Source organism: Leptopilina boulardi, unplaced genomic scaffold (genome assembly GCF_019393585.1).
Source record: "Leptopilina boulardi isolate dan_hultmark-lab unplaced genomic scaffold, ZJU_Lbou_2.1 LbouV2_193, whole genome shotgun sequence".
NCBI lineage: Eukaryota > Metazoa > Arthropoda > Insecta > Hymenoptera > Figitidae > Leptopilina > Leptopilina boulardi.
Genome location: NW_026137744.1, coordinates 446,021 through 465,137, shown reverse-complemented (window position 1 = coordinate 465,137; position 19,117 = coordinate 446,021). Strand labels below are relative to the sequence as shown.

Below are 19,117 nucleotides of genomic sequence, written 5' to 3'. Positions count from 1 at the left end.
CTAGTTGGACAATGCAATCTACTAGTTGGACAATTAAAATTATGTCCTAAATCATCAATTCATTCATTCCTTTAGACTGCAGATATAAATAAAACTTAAATTTGATGGTATTTTACTTCTAACACGTTTCCTTAAAATTCAAAGGTTGGACAATTAAATCCACTAGTTGGACAATTAAATTCACTAGTTAGACAATTAAAATTATGCCCTAAATCATCAATTCATTCATTCCTTTAGACTGCAGATATGAATAAAACTTAAATTTGATAGCATTTTACTTGTAACACGTTTCCTTAAAAATCAAAGGTTGGACAATTAAATCCACTAGTTGGACAATGCAATCTACTAGTTGGACAATTAAAATTATGTCCTAAATCATCAATTCATTCATTCCTTTAGACTGCAGATATAAATAAAACTTAAATTTGATGGTATTTTACTTCTAACACGTTTCCTTAAAATTCAAAGGTTGGACAATTAAATCCACCAGTTGGACAATTAAAATCACTAGTTGGACAATTAAAATTATGCACTAAATCATCAATTCATTCATTCCTTTAGACTGCAGAGATGAATAAAATTTAAATTTGATAGTATTTTACTTGTAACAAGTTTCCTACAAAATCAAAGGTTGGACAATTAAATCCACTAGTTGGACAATTAAATTCACTAGTTGGACAATTAAAATTATGTCCTGAATCATCAATTCATTCATTCCTTTAGACTGCAGAGATGAATAAAATTTAAATTTGATAGTATTTTACTTGTAACAAGTTTCCTAAAAAATCAAAGGTTGGACAATTAAATCCACTAGTTGGACAATTAAATTCACTAGTTAGACAATTAAAATTATGCCCTAAATCATCAATTCATTCATTCCTTTAGACTGCAGATATGAATAAAACTTAAATTTGATAGCATTTTACTTGTAACACGTTTCCTTAAAATTCAAAGGTTGGACAATTAAATCCACTAGTTGGACAATTAAATTCACTAGTTGGACAATTAAAATTATGTCCTAAATCATCAATTCATTCATTCCTTTAGACTGCAGAGATGAATAAAATTTAAATTTGATAGTATTTTACTTGTAACAAGTTTCCTAAAAAATCAAAGGTTGGACAATGAAATCCACTAGTTGGACAATTAAATTCACTAGTTGGACAATTAAAATTATGTCCTCATTTTAGAACAATAAGATTATCGGGATACAAGTGAAAAACTATCAATTTTTAATTTTTCTTCTTCCATTCAGTCTAAAAAATGGATTCATTCATAAATTAATTATCAAATTTGATTGTCCAACTCGTGCACTGAATTGTCCAATTAGTAGATTCAATTGTCGAACTAGTATTTTGAATTGTCCAACCCTAGAATTTAAAGAAATCGCGTTTCAAGTGGAAAACTATCAATTTTAACTTTTCTTCTTCTGTACGGTCAAAAAATATGGATTCATTAATGAATTTGGTATCAATATCAATTGTCCAACTAGTACTAAGAATTGTCCAACTAGTATATTTAATTGTCCAATTCTAGAATTTAAAGAAATCGCGTTTCAAGTGGAAAACTATCAATTTCAATTTTTTTTTACGGTCTAAAGGAATGAATGAATTAATGTTTTGGAATTAATTAATTAATTAATTGTCCAACCTTTGAATTTTGAGGATACGCTTTATAAGTGAAATACTATCAAATTTAATTTTTCTTCATCTCTGCAGTCTAAAGGAATGAATGAATTGATGATTTAGTGCATAATTTTAATTGTCTAATTAGTAGATTTAATTGTCCAACTAGTGGATTTAATTCTCCAACCTTTGATTTTTTAGGATACGCTTTATAAGTAAAATACTATCAAATTTAAATTTTATTCATCTCTGCAGTCTAAAGGAATGAATGAATTGATGATTTAGGACATAATTTTAATTGTCCAACTAGTGAATTTAATTGTCCAACTAGTGGATTTAATTGTCCAACCTTTGATTTTTTAGGAAACTTGTTACAAGTAAAATACTATCATATTTAAGTTTTATTCATCTCTGCAGTCTAAAGGAATGAATGAATTGATAATTTAGGGCATAACTTTGATTGTCTATTTGAGCTTACCGTGGACAAACAATAAATGTAGTGGAAACGGTAAAATTGGTATTTCGCCATATTTCAGTATTTTTACCCAAAATAAACTTTTTTTTTTTTTTTTTTTATTTAGAAAAGAAATTTTCTGTTGGACAAACGTCTATTAACGCTAAATAACCGATGAGTGCTCTAGTGAATGTTAATTACTAATTTTTGAACTTTCGACTTGAAAAAATTATTTTTTCCATTTTTTATTTAAACAAAAGGTGGACAATTAAAATCTTTTGTTGGACAAAGGTGGACTTTTCGTGGACAATTGAATGCTATAAAAAAATTTTAAAAATTTCAAAGTGTCGGTCGCAAGTTCACAGACCTTGTTGGCACATTAAAATTAATATACATGTATCTTAGATTTTAATACACTGTAAAAAAAAGGAGTTGAATTTCAACTCCCTAGGGGATGCTATAAAAGTCCCACCCTTTTGGAGTTGAAGTGAAGGAAGTTAATGTTTAAGAGTTAATTTTATGCTTAGGGAGTTGGTTGTAAGGAGTTAATTTAATTATTAACTCCCTTTTTGAGTTGATTTTTAACTCGAAAATTTTAACTCCCAACCCACTCCCAGTAACGTTAACTCCTTAATTTTTTACAGTGTACCTGTAGTGAATATTTGCTTCATACACATGTATATTAAATCTAATACAGATTTTTCTAACAGTATATATTTAAAAAAAAAATTACAAAAAGAAAGTCTCATTTTAAGATGCAAAATTTTTAAGACAGGCTTTGTTGAATTTACACAATGGATTTTACATGCATGGCTATAATTTTTTTAATAAAAACCTGAAATTATAATTATTTCCATTAAAAATAAAATTCTATATTATAATTATTTGTGTTTGGCGAAGTGATTTTAAAATCACAGCAATGCACAGTGGCCGATTTCCCGAAAAACCTGGCCAAAAGTCAAAAAAATTTTTTTAGAAATTTATACTTTTTATTGTTGAATATTATAAAGGAGGGTTCACTGCATAATTTTGCGAAAAAAAATTTCACTTTTTTTATCACCAATTTATTATGTGAACAAGTAAAAGTGATCTTTGCCAGAGATTTACTCAGAACGTTTCATAACTATAAATTTTCGTCACAGTTAAAATAGTGAAAATATACTAATATACAGCAGATTTTTGAATATCTTTTTTTGGGAATTATTAACAAAGGTGTATGAAATATGTTGAATGTATTTATAATCACATTTAAAACGTACAGTTTTTAAAAAATGACATTAAACATCGCTATTCATGGCGACGATTTTTGTATTGTTTTATCAACGTAAATCATGAAAATAGTTGTGAAATCCACCGATATCCGCGCTCTACCTGGTATTATCATAAACTAGAATATATTTTTAATTCATTTTAATTGAAATCAGTTGCCCCAAGCTGCCCCTGCAGTTTTGGTATCACTTTTTATTTCACTAAGCGCGGTTTACCGACAGCGCGTTGCACCGGCCGGCGGTGCAACTGAACGTGAAAGACTGACTTTTTCTTCATTCGCATTCGCTTTAAACTAAAATTTAAGCACTGTCTGTAATTTAAAAAAAATAAGCTCTAACACATTTACGCAATTTTATAATACCAGCAAATATTTTAGATCCGCCATATTGAATTTGATAAAACAAATCTAAAATTTGATTTCAGAAACCTAGTAAACGTAAGTATACTAAGTTTGGTTAAAATCGTACAATTTTTTAATTTTTAGCAAAGTTTTTTAAAATCTAAACGGCCAGTTTAGATCCGCCATTTTGAATTTGACACAACCAATGTAAAATTTGAATTCAGAAGCCCAAAAAACATGGGTATACCAATTTTGGTTGAAATCGTATCATTTTTCGATTTTCAGCAAAGTTTTTTAAAATCTAAACGGCCATTTTGGATCCGCCATTTTGAATTTGACACAACCAATGTAAAATTTGAATTCAGAAGCCCAAAAAACATGGATATACCAATTTTGATTGAAATCGTATCATTTTTCGATTTTCAGCAAAGTTTTTTAAAATCTAAACGGCCATTTTGGATCCGCCATTTTGAATTTGACACAACCAATGTAAAATTTGAATTCAGAAGCCCTAAAAACATGGGTATACCAATTTTGGTTGAAATCGTATCATTTTTCGATTTTCAGCAAAGTTTTTTAAAATCTAAACGGCCATTTTGGATCCGCCATTTTGAATTTGACACAACCAATGTAAAATTTGAATTGAGAAGCCCAAAAAACATGGGTATACCAATTTTGGTTGAAATCATATCATTTTTCGATTTTTGGCCAGGTTTTTCGAGAAATCGGCCACTGTGCAATGCTGAATTTCCGACTCATCTTAATATTATATTAATTATATTAATTCTTATTATTATATTAATATATTATTTCTTTTTTTTATCGTCTTTTTTATTTATTATTTTCAGATTTGAACATAAATAGCTTCGGGAGTACTTGATTTTTTTTTGTCATTTTAGTAAATTTTTTATTTCGGGAGTATTCGAAATTCTTAAAATCGTGATCGCTTATATCTTTTAGAAAAAGTATTTTGTTTTTTAATTTAAACGTATACAATAGTTTCGAGAGTGTTCGAAAATTTTTAAATAGCGTGTGTGTTTTCACCAAATATCTCATTGTTCGAAATATATGAAACATCGATTGCAGACTAAGGTAAGAGATATATTTTTCATAAATAATAATTGTTTTTTTTTTTACTAAAAATGTTTAAATAATTTTTTTTTTAAATAAATAACGAGTATGTAAATTAATTAGAAAAATGTGTTCACAGAAAATTAAAAGGCATTAAAATAAGCTGCAATGATTATTATTTTAATCCAATTTTGCTTATTTTAATCCATTTTGGTATTAAAATAAGAAAAATTGAATTAAAATAATAAGCGTTACAGTTTATTTTAATGCTTTTTAATTTTCTGTGTTTCTAAGTGAATATTTTATGCGCAAAAAAACATTAAAATAAAATTGGAATTTATATAAGAATATCGTGCAGTGGGTCACGAGGTGTATATCGAAAATTACAAGTCAATGAGCTTAATTAATGAATGCGATCAAACATTGGATGTGTGCCATTGAACGTCGATTGAGTGCGAACGATGCACTAGCAGACCTATTTTTAATTTTCATCCCTGGCACAAAGTGTGAAGACGATCTATTTTCAGAAGGTCCCTCCGGTATTTCATTCGTTATTGATCATCGAAAAACGAACGCTGCATTATCACTTTGTGTATATATGTATACATTCATATATATATATATATACATTAAATCCATTAATTCACAATTTGTTCCATTCTGAAAAATAATCAAATTCAAACTAACGATCGTTTCTTTGATCAAACAGAATAATGTTCATCAATAAATTATTTTTACGATTAGTGTTAAATAAGATTGTTTGTTTTTCTTTTTTAAATAATATTTTGAAAGTGGGAATTTCAATTTTTTTTCATTACTTTATAATTATGCACACATAACTGAATATATGCAAATTAAAGTTCTTTTTTTTTAATTTTAACGACTTGATATTCTTTTTATACGTTGTTCTCTGACATTTTTCAGAATATGTACGATTTCTTGGAACTGTCTCTTAAAATCGTATACCTGTCATAAAATACATTGCACGAGCAATGACCCATATCAATGACGTCATTGTGACCAGCGAGTTGTGTTCTTTTTTTAACTTTTTACCCTTTTTCACGCGTAGAAAATTTAAATACCACACCTCTATATTTATTATAAAGAAATTAAAAAGCAAAGTGTCTTGGATTTTTTTTTTTTAAACGAGAGTTGAACAATTATTTTTATGCACGCATAGAAAAAGTTTGTTGTGAGAGTTAATTTTTAAAAATTTCAACTTATATTGTTTATTACAGCAAAATTTTTTTGTTGTCATAGCAAATAATTTTTCTGCGGTTATTAATTTTAATTTTTACGTGAACGTTTCGCAAATTAAAAAATTTATTATTGTTATTATTTTACTTTTTTATATATATATATAATTATATATATTTATTATATTCGGAGATGTATTTGTTTTTAATGAGAAATATTTATGAATTTAAGAAACAAGATATTAATTAAAAATGATTTTTGAGATTGAAATATCAATAAAAATGATAAAAATATAATATTTAGCTCGTCTTAAACGGACTGTCAGGCTTTGATTTACAAGAATATTACAGAGCGTTCAAAGTCATTCTCGTTATTGAGAGTTAAACGAACGTGCAATGACCTACATATAAGTGACGTCAGTGCATCCAGAGTTGAATTTAAGAATTTCCTGGGCGGTTCGATCCCCTCTTCATTTTAACAAGAGTATATAACATACTTCTGTCTATATATTTTTCATTTTGTTGGGGTATATAAGTTTAAATTTAAACGTCTCTGGTCAGTATCAAGAATATTCAACTTTTCCTTCTGTGAATCTTTAATGATTACAATCTCTATATATCAATTTTTGTTGTAAAAATTATTATTTACATGTGCAATGACCCAGTTTATCATTTCGTTTTTTCATAAAAATATTTTAATTTCACTCTCAGATTCTTCTTTTTTTTTTTTTTACTTATTCCCCTGGGATTTTTTTTTCTCATTTGTATATTATGTGAAATGAAAAATACTAAAAGCCGATGAAAAAGTTTTTGAAGGAACTATAAATTTGAGTGTGATTTGGCTGCGGGTGTCAGTCTTTGACGGATTTCCAATGTCCATGATATACAATGTCTCGCGCTTCCGGCGCAAGGTTCACAACGAGAGGAGATTGCAGTTTCCGGTGGAGTTCACGATGCGATGGTGTAAAATGCATTGCATTGAGGATCGCTGCGTCTCAAGGCCGATCTGTCCGAGAACTAAGGACACCAAGACCCCTCTGACCCCTCTTCAATCCCTTCTTCTTGCCTCGTTCTTCACTGCACTCTCCTCTCCGCATTTTGTATAGTTGGTATCATGGATCGCGATGAGCTTAGCTTTACTTTTATGAGCTTATATATATATATATATATATAGTTACTCCAGAAAATATTCAAAATTTATAAATTATATTGGGTGGAATTTTTTTTTTAGCTAATTTTTATTTAATTAAACTTAAATTTCAGCAAATTTTAATGTAATCAAGTCTCTAAATTTTGAATTAGTAAAAATTTTAACTAATTTTTGAATTAGTGACTCACTTTTTGCTTCTGAATTAGTAAAATTTAACAGAATTTTTATGTAATCAAACTTTTATTTTATTTTGACAAATTATCTTGTGTAATAATTTTTATTGGAACGACTTTTATTTTTAAAGAATTTTTATTTAAAACAGAATTTATATTTATAGCTAATTTTTTTTAACCTCAGAATTTTTATATTAACGAATTTTTATTTGTACGAAGTAATTTTTAAAATAGAACACTTAAAACAATGAATTATCATTTGTCAGAATTTTTATTATTTGTCAAAAACATTTTAGGGCGACTTTAAAAATAAATGATCAATCACAATTTTTTTTTTTTTTTTTGTAATTTCTGATTTGTTTAAGCGCTAAAATATTTCTACTTAATGTTTTAACAATTGAGAATTATTATTATTATATTATTTATAATAATATAGAAATTCCGTTAAAATAATCGATCGAATATTTTTTTCAACCAAAATTGTTTTCCTATAACGTAGATATATATATATGTATTTCTCATCAATATAGAAAGAAATGATAATCTGAAAGTTTTTGAAACTTATTTCTTGTAAACTTTAGAGTGATTTTGAATGATTTACGATGATTTATTAAAAATCTAGAAATATGCCAAAAACTCGAAGGTTATATTTTTTTATTATATTGAAGTATGTTAGACGTATGTGCCATAAGAATGCCAAGAGTTAGGTAACAGATGACTCATATGGAATCTCCAGTTGAAACAAATTTTCCAATGTCCTTCATATTGTTTTTTATTTAAAATTTAAATTTGCAATTTCTACGAATTTTTTTTTTGGATTTTCAATTGAATCATCCAAATTTGACATTCCTAATATAAAAAAAATAAAAAAGAAATTTTTTTAAAAAAATACTTTCTAAAAATTGTCAAGTACAATAAAAATGTATAATAATGAAATTTTTATTTTTTTGTCAAAAATTTTCTTCTCCTGGATGTAATTAAGTTGCATTTACAAATTAATGTCTCAAGTTTCTTTATAAATTAACAATCGTCACAAATACCTACATTTAAGCGTGAGAGTGATAAATTACTTTTTGGTTCTGATTGAAATAATTTAATCGCACTTTCTTGCTTGGAAAGTGATTGAATCTTCAAGGAATTTCTCGCAAGGTACAAATCTAGCAATCACTCAACTTCAGCTTGAAAAAGGATTTCTACGAAGGATATGCCATGTACAAATGCGCAGAGAATGTTAAACCGTCTTACTAATCTTTAATAAAGATAAGATGAAAGTGGTAGACTACCGCCTATGAACTTTTAACATTAGCCTGGAATATACGTTACATCATCTTAATGAAGGAAAACGTTTAATGTCATCTATAGAGTAAAATATTTGAAATTTTCTAATAACTGTATTATCTATATACTCACACTATATATTAAAATTGCAGTGAAATTTCTCAAATCAAGTGACACTCTCTTAGAATTTTCACCCAGTGTGAAAAATTCCTGAAAATTATAGAAATATTTGAAACTTATTGTTTCTTGTCGATTTCTGATGAGATGCACTGAGAAAAAAAATTTAGTGTTTGCAAAAAAAATGTTTCATTAGGCAATTTTGGTTCTTGTAACGAAATTTTGGTTGGCTGAAACAAAGTCGTAGAGTTATCTCAATCAAACATTTGGTTAGGCCAACAAAATTATTTGGTTGAACATTTTTAAATTCCAACCATAATTCGGTTACGACAACAAAATAATTTGGTTAACACAACAAAATAGTTTGGTCTAAAAAACCAAATGATGATTTGTTGTCCCAACCAAATTTTGGTTGCTCTGACTAAACATTTTTCTCAGTGTGATGATATCCTTTTTAACATCTTATTTCGCTAAATATTTAACGGTTTTCTTTTGTTTCAAATTCACTTGGAAAAATAAGTTGTCCTGAAAAACAAATGGAATAGGCAATTTTATACGAAAAGGAAATTTTTTTTTATTTCCTCTCAAAACAAGAATATTAATTTTCACTCTCACGCTTTCACAGTGTTTTCTATATATGTATAAAAAAAATTCTATTATAATTCAAAATACTTGTTATTTTTTCATTCAGTAATAATAATTGAAAAAAAAATTTTTCAGTATATTCTGGATAAATAATTTTATTATATTACATCACACAACGACAGTTCAGTAACAACGTTGATATCGAAACCAAAACATAATCGGTATCAAAACTACGAGGCACATGATTCTTCCATAAAAAAAAAATTAGTTAGATTTTTCAATTTAAAGAATTTTATTACAGATAAAATTACTTTTTAGATAAATTTTCATTTTTCGAATTAGCTTTTAACAGAATTTCTTTTTAAACGTATTTTTCCTTCACAAAATTTTTAAGTACCGTACTTTTATTTAGCAGAATTTTGTATTCCACAGAATTTATTTTTACCCAAATTTTTATTTAAAAGAATTCTAATTTCAATTTTCAATTTTTATTTGCATGAATATTCTTATTTATTGATATAATTCTTATAACAACGAATCATCCTTTTGTCCAAAATTACAAATGTCCGATTATAAAATCAAACAGAAAGATTTCGCGTGATTTTAAAAATTGACCAATTATAAATTATTAAGAAAATCGTGATTTCTGTCGAATATATGTTTGACTATTTGCAGTTATTTTGGATAAATGAAAATCGACAAATTAATTGGTGAATTGGAAATTTATAAGCATTTAAAAATTTAAAGCACTTCAAATTCTATTAAATAAGAATTCGGTTAAATTAGAATTATTTAACATAAAAAGTTGTGTACAGAGAAAATCTGTAAAATAAAAATTTTACCAAATAAAAATTTGCTACCTAAAAATTCTTTAAAGTAAAAGTTCATTTTAAAACGAAATTTTGTCAAACTTTAATTCGCAAAATGAAAATTCGTCAAAAAAATTATTTTATCTTCTATAAAATTCAAAAAACTAATTATTTCTATGGAATACAGGGAAAAAAGTTATTTTATCACCAAAGGTGTTAAAATAACTGGTAAAAATCAAATAATCTTCCTTTTAAGGAAGTAAAATAAAGGAAACAATTTTTTTGGTTAGAGAAATGTCAGTGAATTACACAGAAAAAACCTGAATTCAAATTGAGTATAGATTCTATACTCAATTTGATTCGCAACAAAAATGAAACTGGTTGTCTCATTTCGAGTTCTAAGGTAAAAGTATCAAAATGAAACAGGCAAGTTTCATTTTGAGAAAAAGAAAAATGGAAAAATATTGTGAAATAACGAATAATTTTGCACAAAAACATGAAATATAATAATTACAAAGAAGTAAATAACACGCTAGACTTAATATATTTGATTAAAAATTGCTTGTAATCGCGTAATAAAATAATAAAGGAAATATGTTTTTAGGTTAGAAAAATGAAAACATGTGTTTTGACAACAGGAACGGTACTGCCAACTTAAATAATAGCGGTAAATTAAAAAACTTATGAAATTAATTATTAGCTACGTAAATAATAATAAATAATTTTTATTTAAAAACTTCTAAATATTCGTACTGGTCAAAATAATCTTTCTGGTGTTGTTGAAATATTAGAAACAATAATTGAAATACAAAATTACTCTGCTTATGATGCCAACTTAGAAATCTGAAATTCCAGCCAATATCATTTTGAATAACATGAAGTTTGTCCCATACTCATTTCGATACCCAAAAGAAAATGAGTTGCAACAAAAATGAGTCCAAGTTTTTTCTGTGTATATGAAACAAAAATGTGATGAGTATACCCTGAAAACGTCGTTATGTGTAACGTAATATATATACTACATTTATTTATCCATAATATCCTGAAAAAAGAATTATCTATTGTAATTAAAAATATTATTTTTAGTATTCTCTAAGATTGAGATTAATTAAAGTTTGGTTTATAAAATATATAGAATGTCTGAAGGAGATTAAAGAGATGATCCAGGTGTCTCAGTGAGGAAACAAATGGGCCTTTCTTAAAGTCTGCGCGAGTGCGTGCGATTAGCCCGGTGTCATGATCAAGGCCAAGTTCAGGGTTTGCTTTTGGTTTTTTAGCGAAACAGGTGGACGATAGAATAGCAGGTTGCGTGTAACCAAGGTCAACTAATGGCGCGACTTTGACTTTGACTTTGATCTAGGTTAGGCAACTATTTTAGAACTGACTTTTCAAAACATCTGTTCTTTTTTATAGAGAATCTCAAGTCACATAAATATTCTTCCTATTCATCTTTGTCTCTTAATTTTCATATATAAATGATTTATTTCATCGAATATAACATATAGTTATTTTCTATATTCATTTGGTTACACTTTCTTTAATTAAAATTATTTCTATTCAATCAGAGAAAAATTATATATTTATCTCAGAACTAATTAAATATTTTATTTGTTTTAAATAAATATAGTTATTTATCATTAATCGATAAATGAAAAAGTTAGTTAAGATTTTACTAACAATTATAGTTATTTTTAACTAATTTATATATAGAGAATCTATCTACTTGGTTCAAATAAAAAAATTTCTTTGGGGTTGAAATTAAACAAATTAATTTTTTTTAACTTTGCACCTAATTTTTTTACTTTTTTTTTTTAGTTTTACATACCTAACTAGAAAACCTCTCTAAAATTTTTTGCAAAATATTTTTAGTATTTCTAGTTAGGTATGTAAAAATAAAAAAAAAAAAGTAAAAAAAAATCGGGTCCAAAGTTCATAAAATTTAATTTGTTTATAAAAAACCGTTAATTTTTGTATTAAAAATGTAAAAAAAAATTTTCTTGCCATACGACTTTTTTCTGCAAAGAACGCAAAAAAATATTTATTTGAATTTAATATGTCATAGGTAAATTTCACGTGCGGAATCGCCCATATAAAAAATTATTATCATATTATTAACTAGAAATAATTATTCCATATAATAGCAATTGAGATAGTTGTCGTAATTATAATTTTTTTCTTACTATAAATTGAATCTAGATAAATATGAAATTATTTTTAAATTTAAATATAGAAATAACATTTCAATTTAAAGATGAATTAAGCTATAAATAAAAATAATTTAATTTTTTTCTTCTTCTGGTGTGTATATATATGTTCGACCAACATTCGTGTTTGTAAATACCTGCAGTGAGAACGTTGCGTCTAGAGAATGGTGCAAAAGGGGAGCGCACGCACAATCAATACTCTGCGGGTAAAACTGAAAAATAATCCCCCATACCGCTCGTAAACCGCATGGAATAAATCTGATGCATAGAAATTTACTTCTATTTTACATAAAATTCTCATTCGACAAAATCAGAGTCAGACTTTAATTGTTTTTCTTGTCAGTTACGAGGAATATTGTTATATATATATCTAAAATTTATAAAAGAAAAGTTTTTTTTTCCCAAAAATATATTTAAAAACATTATTTGGAAGAAATTTTTCTTAATTATTTTTCGTTAAATTTATTTATATAATGTAATAAATGTTATCTATTTTAATATTTCAAATAATCTACTTTATGAAAAATTGGAAAATATTTAATTTTTGCATGAAATATAAACCGAAAATAAAATTCTATAAAAATTTTCTAAAATTATGCGTATAATTGACAACAATAAAGGAAACATTTCTTTAGTGATATCTATTTTATATATATATACTGGAATTTCAAGAAACTGTTGAATGTTTTTGGTACTGAAAAGAAATGATTTTGTTGAGTCCATATTTTTAATACAGCATTTGCTCTATAGTATTGCATTTGAACAACGTTCAGTCTATATTTTAGAGGAAAACTATGAGTAAAACATTGAATTCCATGAAACAAAGCCTAATTATTTTGTCTACAAACAATATCTTACAACTCTTTGGTGCAAAAAATTCCGTGGTTTCAAAGAAATGTGAACATTCATTGATGGCTCAGGGTCAGTAGAAACTTCTTGTAACAGTCAGACGTGCGGCAAGTGGAAAAAGCCGGTTCTCCATTTCCTCGCTCGTTTCCCCTTTTTATTTCACAGATACTTTTTTTTTTTTTTTTAAATGAACAAAAAAAATAGTTTAACTCTAATATAAAAAATTATTTTCATCAAAAAATATTTCCCACTCAAAATTCGTTTACTTTTTAATTTTATTCTATTATTGTTTTGACATTTATTTTTATTTTGAAAAAAAAGTCAGCAAAATATTTCTTTCTCAAAATTCGTTGACTTTTTCTTTTTGGTATTATTGGCATTTTATTTTTGAAAAATTGTCAAAAGTGTTGACAAATGATTATAAGGATGATTATTGTCAGATTTTAGTAAAAGAGACTGATTGAAAAGAGATGAAAGAGAGGGATATATATAATATATAATATGGGGTAAAAAGACTGTGAAAAAAGAGAGAAAGACAGAATGAGATGAGAGTGAATGTCAGTGGGGAAAAAGGAGAGAAGAGAATGATGAGAGTTAAATGAGAGTGAGCGCGAGAGTGAAAGAAAGAGCGAGAGAGGAAGATGCACTGCAAAGCACGACACAATAAATGTGCAACTGCGAACCAAGGCCAGGCGATCGTGACTGGTTTAATAGCATCTGAGCAGTAAAACCTCGACTGCAATTATAATATACTGCGGAATGTGAATCCAGCTTTAGGCTTCCATCCTGTCGACGATTCGTGATCGATTTTGCAGTTTCAATTTAATCCTCGTGGAGAACTTTATCAATTTTTTTTTCTTCTTTTTTTATCCAAACTCTTCTCTCGCCGTTTCAACTATATATATATATATATTGCCGTAATAGTATCATCGTTATAAAGCTATTTTCATCATTAGTATACATTTTTATTACATGAATTGGATATCTATCACTTCTACGTGGCTTGTTAAATTATTTCTTTTTAATTTTCTTTTGTATTGCGAGGAGATTTCATTTTTCTCTAAGTCTTATAACGGTATATATACAAAAAAAAAACACATCGAAAAAACGAAACTCTAAATTTAAGAATATTTCTTCTTGACGCCTATTTTAAGAATGTTTACCATGCATTTTATTCTTAAAGTAAGAATATAATATTGGTACTTAAAAAATAAGAAAGAATTCTTAAATTAAAAACTATTTCATAATTTAGGAATCTATTTCTTATTTTCTAAGTACCTGTATTATATTCTAACTCTAAAAATAAAATGCATGTACACTCAAAATAGAAAATTTGTTTAAAGTAACCTAAAAATTTTGTTAATACAAAGAAAATTGTATATTTTGTTCAAACAAAACTTTTCTCTTAGTGAAGGAAAATATTCTTAATTAAGCGTCAAGAAGATATTCTTAAATTTAAAATAACGTTTTTTCTGTGTGTCTTAATAATGTTTCATCTTAAAGTAAGATGTGTGTTTACGCGGTGAAGGTATAGGTGCAGCGTTGTACGCATATATATATTTAAAGTCTAAAATTTAGCAATTTTTGAACGAGATAAATTCACTGAGTCGAGGGTGAAACCTGTTTTTGTTTCGAGCAAAGCCTGTTTAGGTTCCTATGCCGGCGAGATCTTTGTATATATGTATATATATATATATGTTATTCCGGTTATCTCTGTCTCTGTCTATCTTCTAGCCAGAAATCTCTTTCTATATGCATTTGTGCCTGTCTTTCTTAAAATGTCCTGGAGGTAATTTATGAGTGCAAAACAAAAAGCTATTGTTTTCTTTTCTTAATTCACTGCTTAGAATTCGAGAAATTTAATTTTCAACAACAATATTAGAAATAATAATAAAAAAAAAAAAATTTTCAAAGGAAGCTGACAAAATTTGACTAATTAAAAGCTCTTAAATCTCTGTTACAACGTTTGCTAATAAAAGCAGTGAGTGTGCTGTTTTTTCTGCTTTTTGCTTATAACGAATTTTAATTAATTCATAATAAAATTATTAGGTATATTAAAAAGTGTTGCAGATTAAATTAAAAAACCATACAAGATTTAATATAATCTATTTTTTAGGATTAAATTCGTTTTTGAATTTGGTGAAAATAAACATTTCTAAATCCAATTATTGAATATTTGAAATTTTAATCTTTGGATAGATTATTTTAATTTTCGATAGATAAAAGCGTTGAATTTTATTTTAATCCATTTTGGTATTAAAAATATACTCTAAAATTTCTTGCGATTATAATTGTAAAAGGCTAATTATAGTTACATTCGACTAATTATTAGCACATTGCATGATCGAAATTTAAGGATTGCATTCTATAAATTTGAAAAATATAATTACTTGTGATTCAAAAAATAATTTTTTTTTCTGATCAACATTGACCCATTTTTATATGTATATAGGGAATAATAATTACACTGAAAAAAGTTTAGCCGAAAAATTCAACTATACTTTTGGATAATTGACTGGGGGCCTGTATCTGTGGGCCTAATTAATTCAACTATTTTTTATGGAGTTAATAACACATACCGACAAAATCTTTTCCTTCTTTAAAACTAAGAATCAGACTGTACTTTTCCAAAACATGTTGACGTTCTGAATTCGAATCTGACCTCAGAATTGACCCAGCAAATCAGGTTTTCGTGATATTCTAACCTAAAAGTGCAAAAAAGACGTTTTTCTAACCATATTTCAGGGCATGTAACATCAAGAGATTTTTTTTCTCAAAAAGATTGTTACAGTATCTGAAAATGTACTAAGTTTACCCTTTAAAATTCATTTTGAAAATTTTAAAAATCTTTATTCGGCCCTGAGTTATCGTCATCAGAATTTTCTGAGTTTGGTCAATATTCGTAAACTAAATAGTATCAGATAATGCTTCAAAAATTTTAATGACGATAACTCAGTGCCGAATAAAGATTTTTCAAAGTTGTACACGGAAAGAAAAGGAATGGTTGGGCCAACCATAGGTATTGATAAATACGTCCCATCAATATTATATGGTTACCACAACCATATCTTTAGTTGATACAACCATAGTATGGTTGGCCTAACCAAAGGTTAGGTTGTCACATCAAAATGACGAAAAATTGCAAATTTGATGTGTCAACCTGACCTTTGGTTGCACCAACCATACTATGGTTGTATCAACTAAAGATATGGTTGTGGTAACCATATAATATTGATGGGACGTATTTATCAATACCTATGGTTGGCCCAACCATTCCTTTTTCTCCGTGTAAAATGCATTTTAAAGGGTAAACCTATTACACTTTCAGATGCTGTAACAATCTTTTTGAAAAAAAATATCTCTTAATGTTACATGCCCTGCACTGTAAAAAGAAGGTACTAAAACAGTAACGATTTTAGGTATCAAAATAGATCCAAATAACAATTTAGTACCTAAAGTCCACAGAAAATTAAAAGGCATTAAAATAAGTTGCAACGCTTATTATTTTAATCCAATTTTGCTTATTTTAATACCAAAATGGATTAAAATAAGCAAAATTGGATTAAAATAATATAAGCATTTAGATTAAAATATCTCGAAAATCTGATGTGCTGGGTCAATTCTGAGGTCAGATTCGGTTTCTACACGTCAAAATGCTTCGGAAAAGTATATTTTGGTTCTTGGTTCTAAAGTAGGACAAAATTTTTTTAATGACCTATTTAATTACACAGGGCGGTTAAAAAGTATAGTCAAATCTATTAGTTTTTTTGATTGTATTAAACCTAAAATTGAGTCGAAAATGATAATCTTTCTATAATATTGTATATTGTGAAAATGACATTCGTTAGAAATTTTTGATATATATATGTATGTGAACTCGTAGAAGGATTGGCTTTAGGAATATGGTGTAAAGGTCGCCTTCTGGGACTCTCTTTCACCCCCCCCCCCCCCTTGTGTGTGTACAATATAGGTATGCAATGAGAGTTACAGCTCGCTCGGTTGGACATAGAATCCTGCCAGTATTGATCAAGGAGTGGCAGCGGGTGTTCTTGAACCCGGTGCTCTTGCTCCCAGTTTACGATGTTCTTAAAGGTACAGCAGCAACAACCACTGCGCCAACTTACCTACTTATCATGTGCACGATTCAAACTGTACTTGTATATGTATACCTTTAACTTCATCACCAATATAATCATCCTTTTACGCATACATGAACAACTTAAAACGCACATACATATATATACATACATGTACAAAATATATTTTATGTAATGTATGAATGTGGTATCGATATGTACTTAGCTGGCAAAAGTCAGGCCTCATTCTGCATAAGTAATGTAATGATACTAGCAATAATAACATAAAGAACACTAACGTGGGAAATGTAATCGCACCATAGTTTTGCTGCTATGGTGTAAAATATGCTCGAGATGCTCTTGAAGGCATATACGTGCTCGCACTAGTCGATAACGATGCTGTGTGGTGGAAGAAAAAAAATCTCAAAGCTCGTTCCTGGAATTACGGGAAATTATAATAAGTTTTACGCACAAAGTACTTATATGTATATATGTATATGGTTATACAATATCTGGCCAGAGGAGATGCGACTTGTATAAATAAACTTTTCTTCGGATTCTGAATACATATATTGCTTCCACCAAGGTCTCATGTCTGTATATATTTGTCAGTTCAATGGAATCAATTATTGCTTTCGAATTTCGATTCTTGTTTGGTTAATGCAATTTCGATACCTTTTACAAGGAGGATAATACTATTGTTATATTCTTGTATATGGAAAAACAAAAATCTCAAATTGGGACACATGAATGAGTTCTGAAAATCAATTGTTAGAATTGAATTTTCATTTGTCAGAATTTTTATTTGTTCGAATTATTGACAGTATTTCCATATATATATATATCAATAAAAAATTATCCATAAAATTGTGATTGGTTGATTTGTCAATTTATTTCCACATGATTAGCCAAATATTGAAATCTAATATAACTCAAAATTTATATAGAAAATACAAATATATACTCTAGACATTACAGAAAAAAGCTTGTCCTATCATTTATATTCTCTTAAAAGGAGAGAAAAATAATATGAATCAAAGAATACTTTCGTTTTAAGTACCTATAAAATTTTACAGAGGATTTTAGACGAGATAATTTTCTCTCAAAAAAAAAATTTTTTTTTTTTGATGTACATGTAAATATACTTAAGAATATATAGACAATAATTGTCTGTATATATAGATATTGAACAGAAATAAAACACAAGTATAAACATTTAGTATATGTATATATACATGAGTGCATGAGCTAAAAGCATTACTCGAACGAACAATCATATGACCTTGACAAGACGTTGCACCGATATAAACAGCTTTTTAAAATAAGTAAAAAAAAAGCTTTTTATATATATTTCAATATAGTCCGCTTATGTTATTATTTACTCGGTTATATCAAAAATGTATACTATAGTTATGCTTTTATCGACTTTTGTATCAAAAAATATGTATATCCTGTGATTATATTTTTATTTTTGATTTAGTTGAATATTTTGCTTCCTCGTGGAGGAAGCTTTGTAGTCCTTTCGTTTGTAAAAATTTTCAAAGTGTCGGAAACAAATTTTGCTCTATATAGAAACATATTATATGAGATCCTGATCAATTGTCCGTGTGTGGATCCCTTTTTTGTTTAGACGATAACTTTAACAGGTTTTAACGGATTTAGATAAAATTTGATAGGCTCATTTATCATATTAATATCTCAAATCTGATCAAAGGATTTTAAAAAATACCCAAAAAAAAAAATTTTATCGTCTTTTTCCAAAAAATTTTTTTTTAATCGAAAAAATTTTTAAATAGAAAAATTTAAGGTTATAATATAAATATAATAAAATCGTATTCTTTACGTCAATACAAATCGTTCAGTATATAGGGGTAAACGGTACAGTGATTGACAGTATAAGCAAAAAGGGGATATATTTATA

The 19,117-nt window shown here is 27.4% G+C and overlaps 1 long non-coding RNA gene across 2 annotated transcripts; it reads left to right on the top strand.

Annotated features, from left to right (window-relative positions):
• On the top strand, positions 1-1,117 carry LOC127278025 (uncharacterized). 2 transcript variants are annotated; one of them, XR_007842439.1, is made up of 3 exons: positions 1-144; positions 631-792; positions 955-1,117. It is a non-coding gene; the product is annotated as an uncharacterized LOC127278025 (long non-coding RNA). The 2 variants fall into 2 exon arrangements; XR_007842440.1 differs by lacking the exon at positions 1-144 and adding an exon at positions 325-468.
• Positions 1,118-19,117: the final 18,000 nt, after the last annotated feature.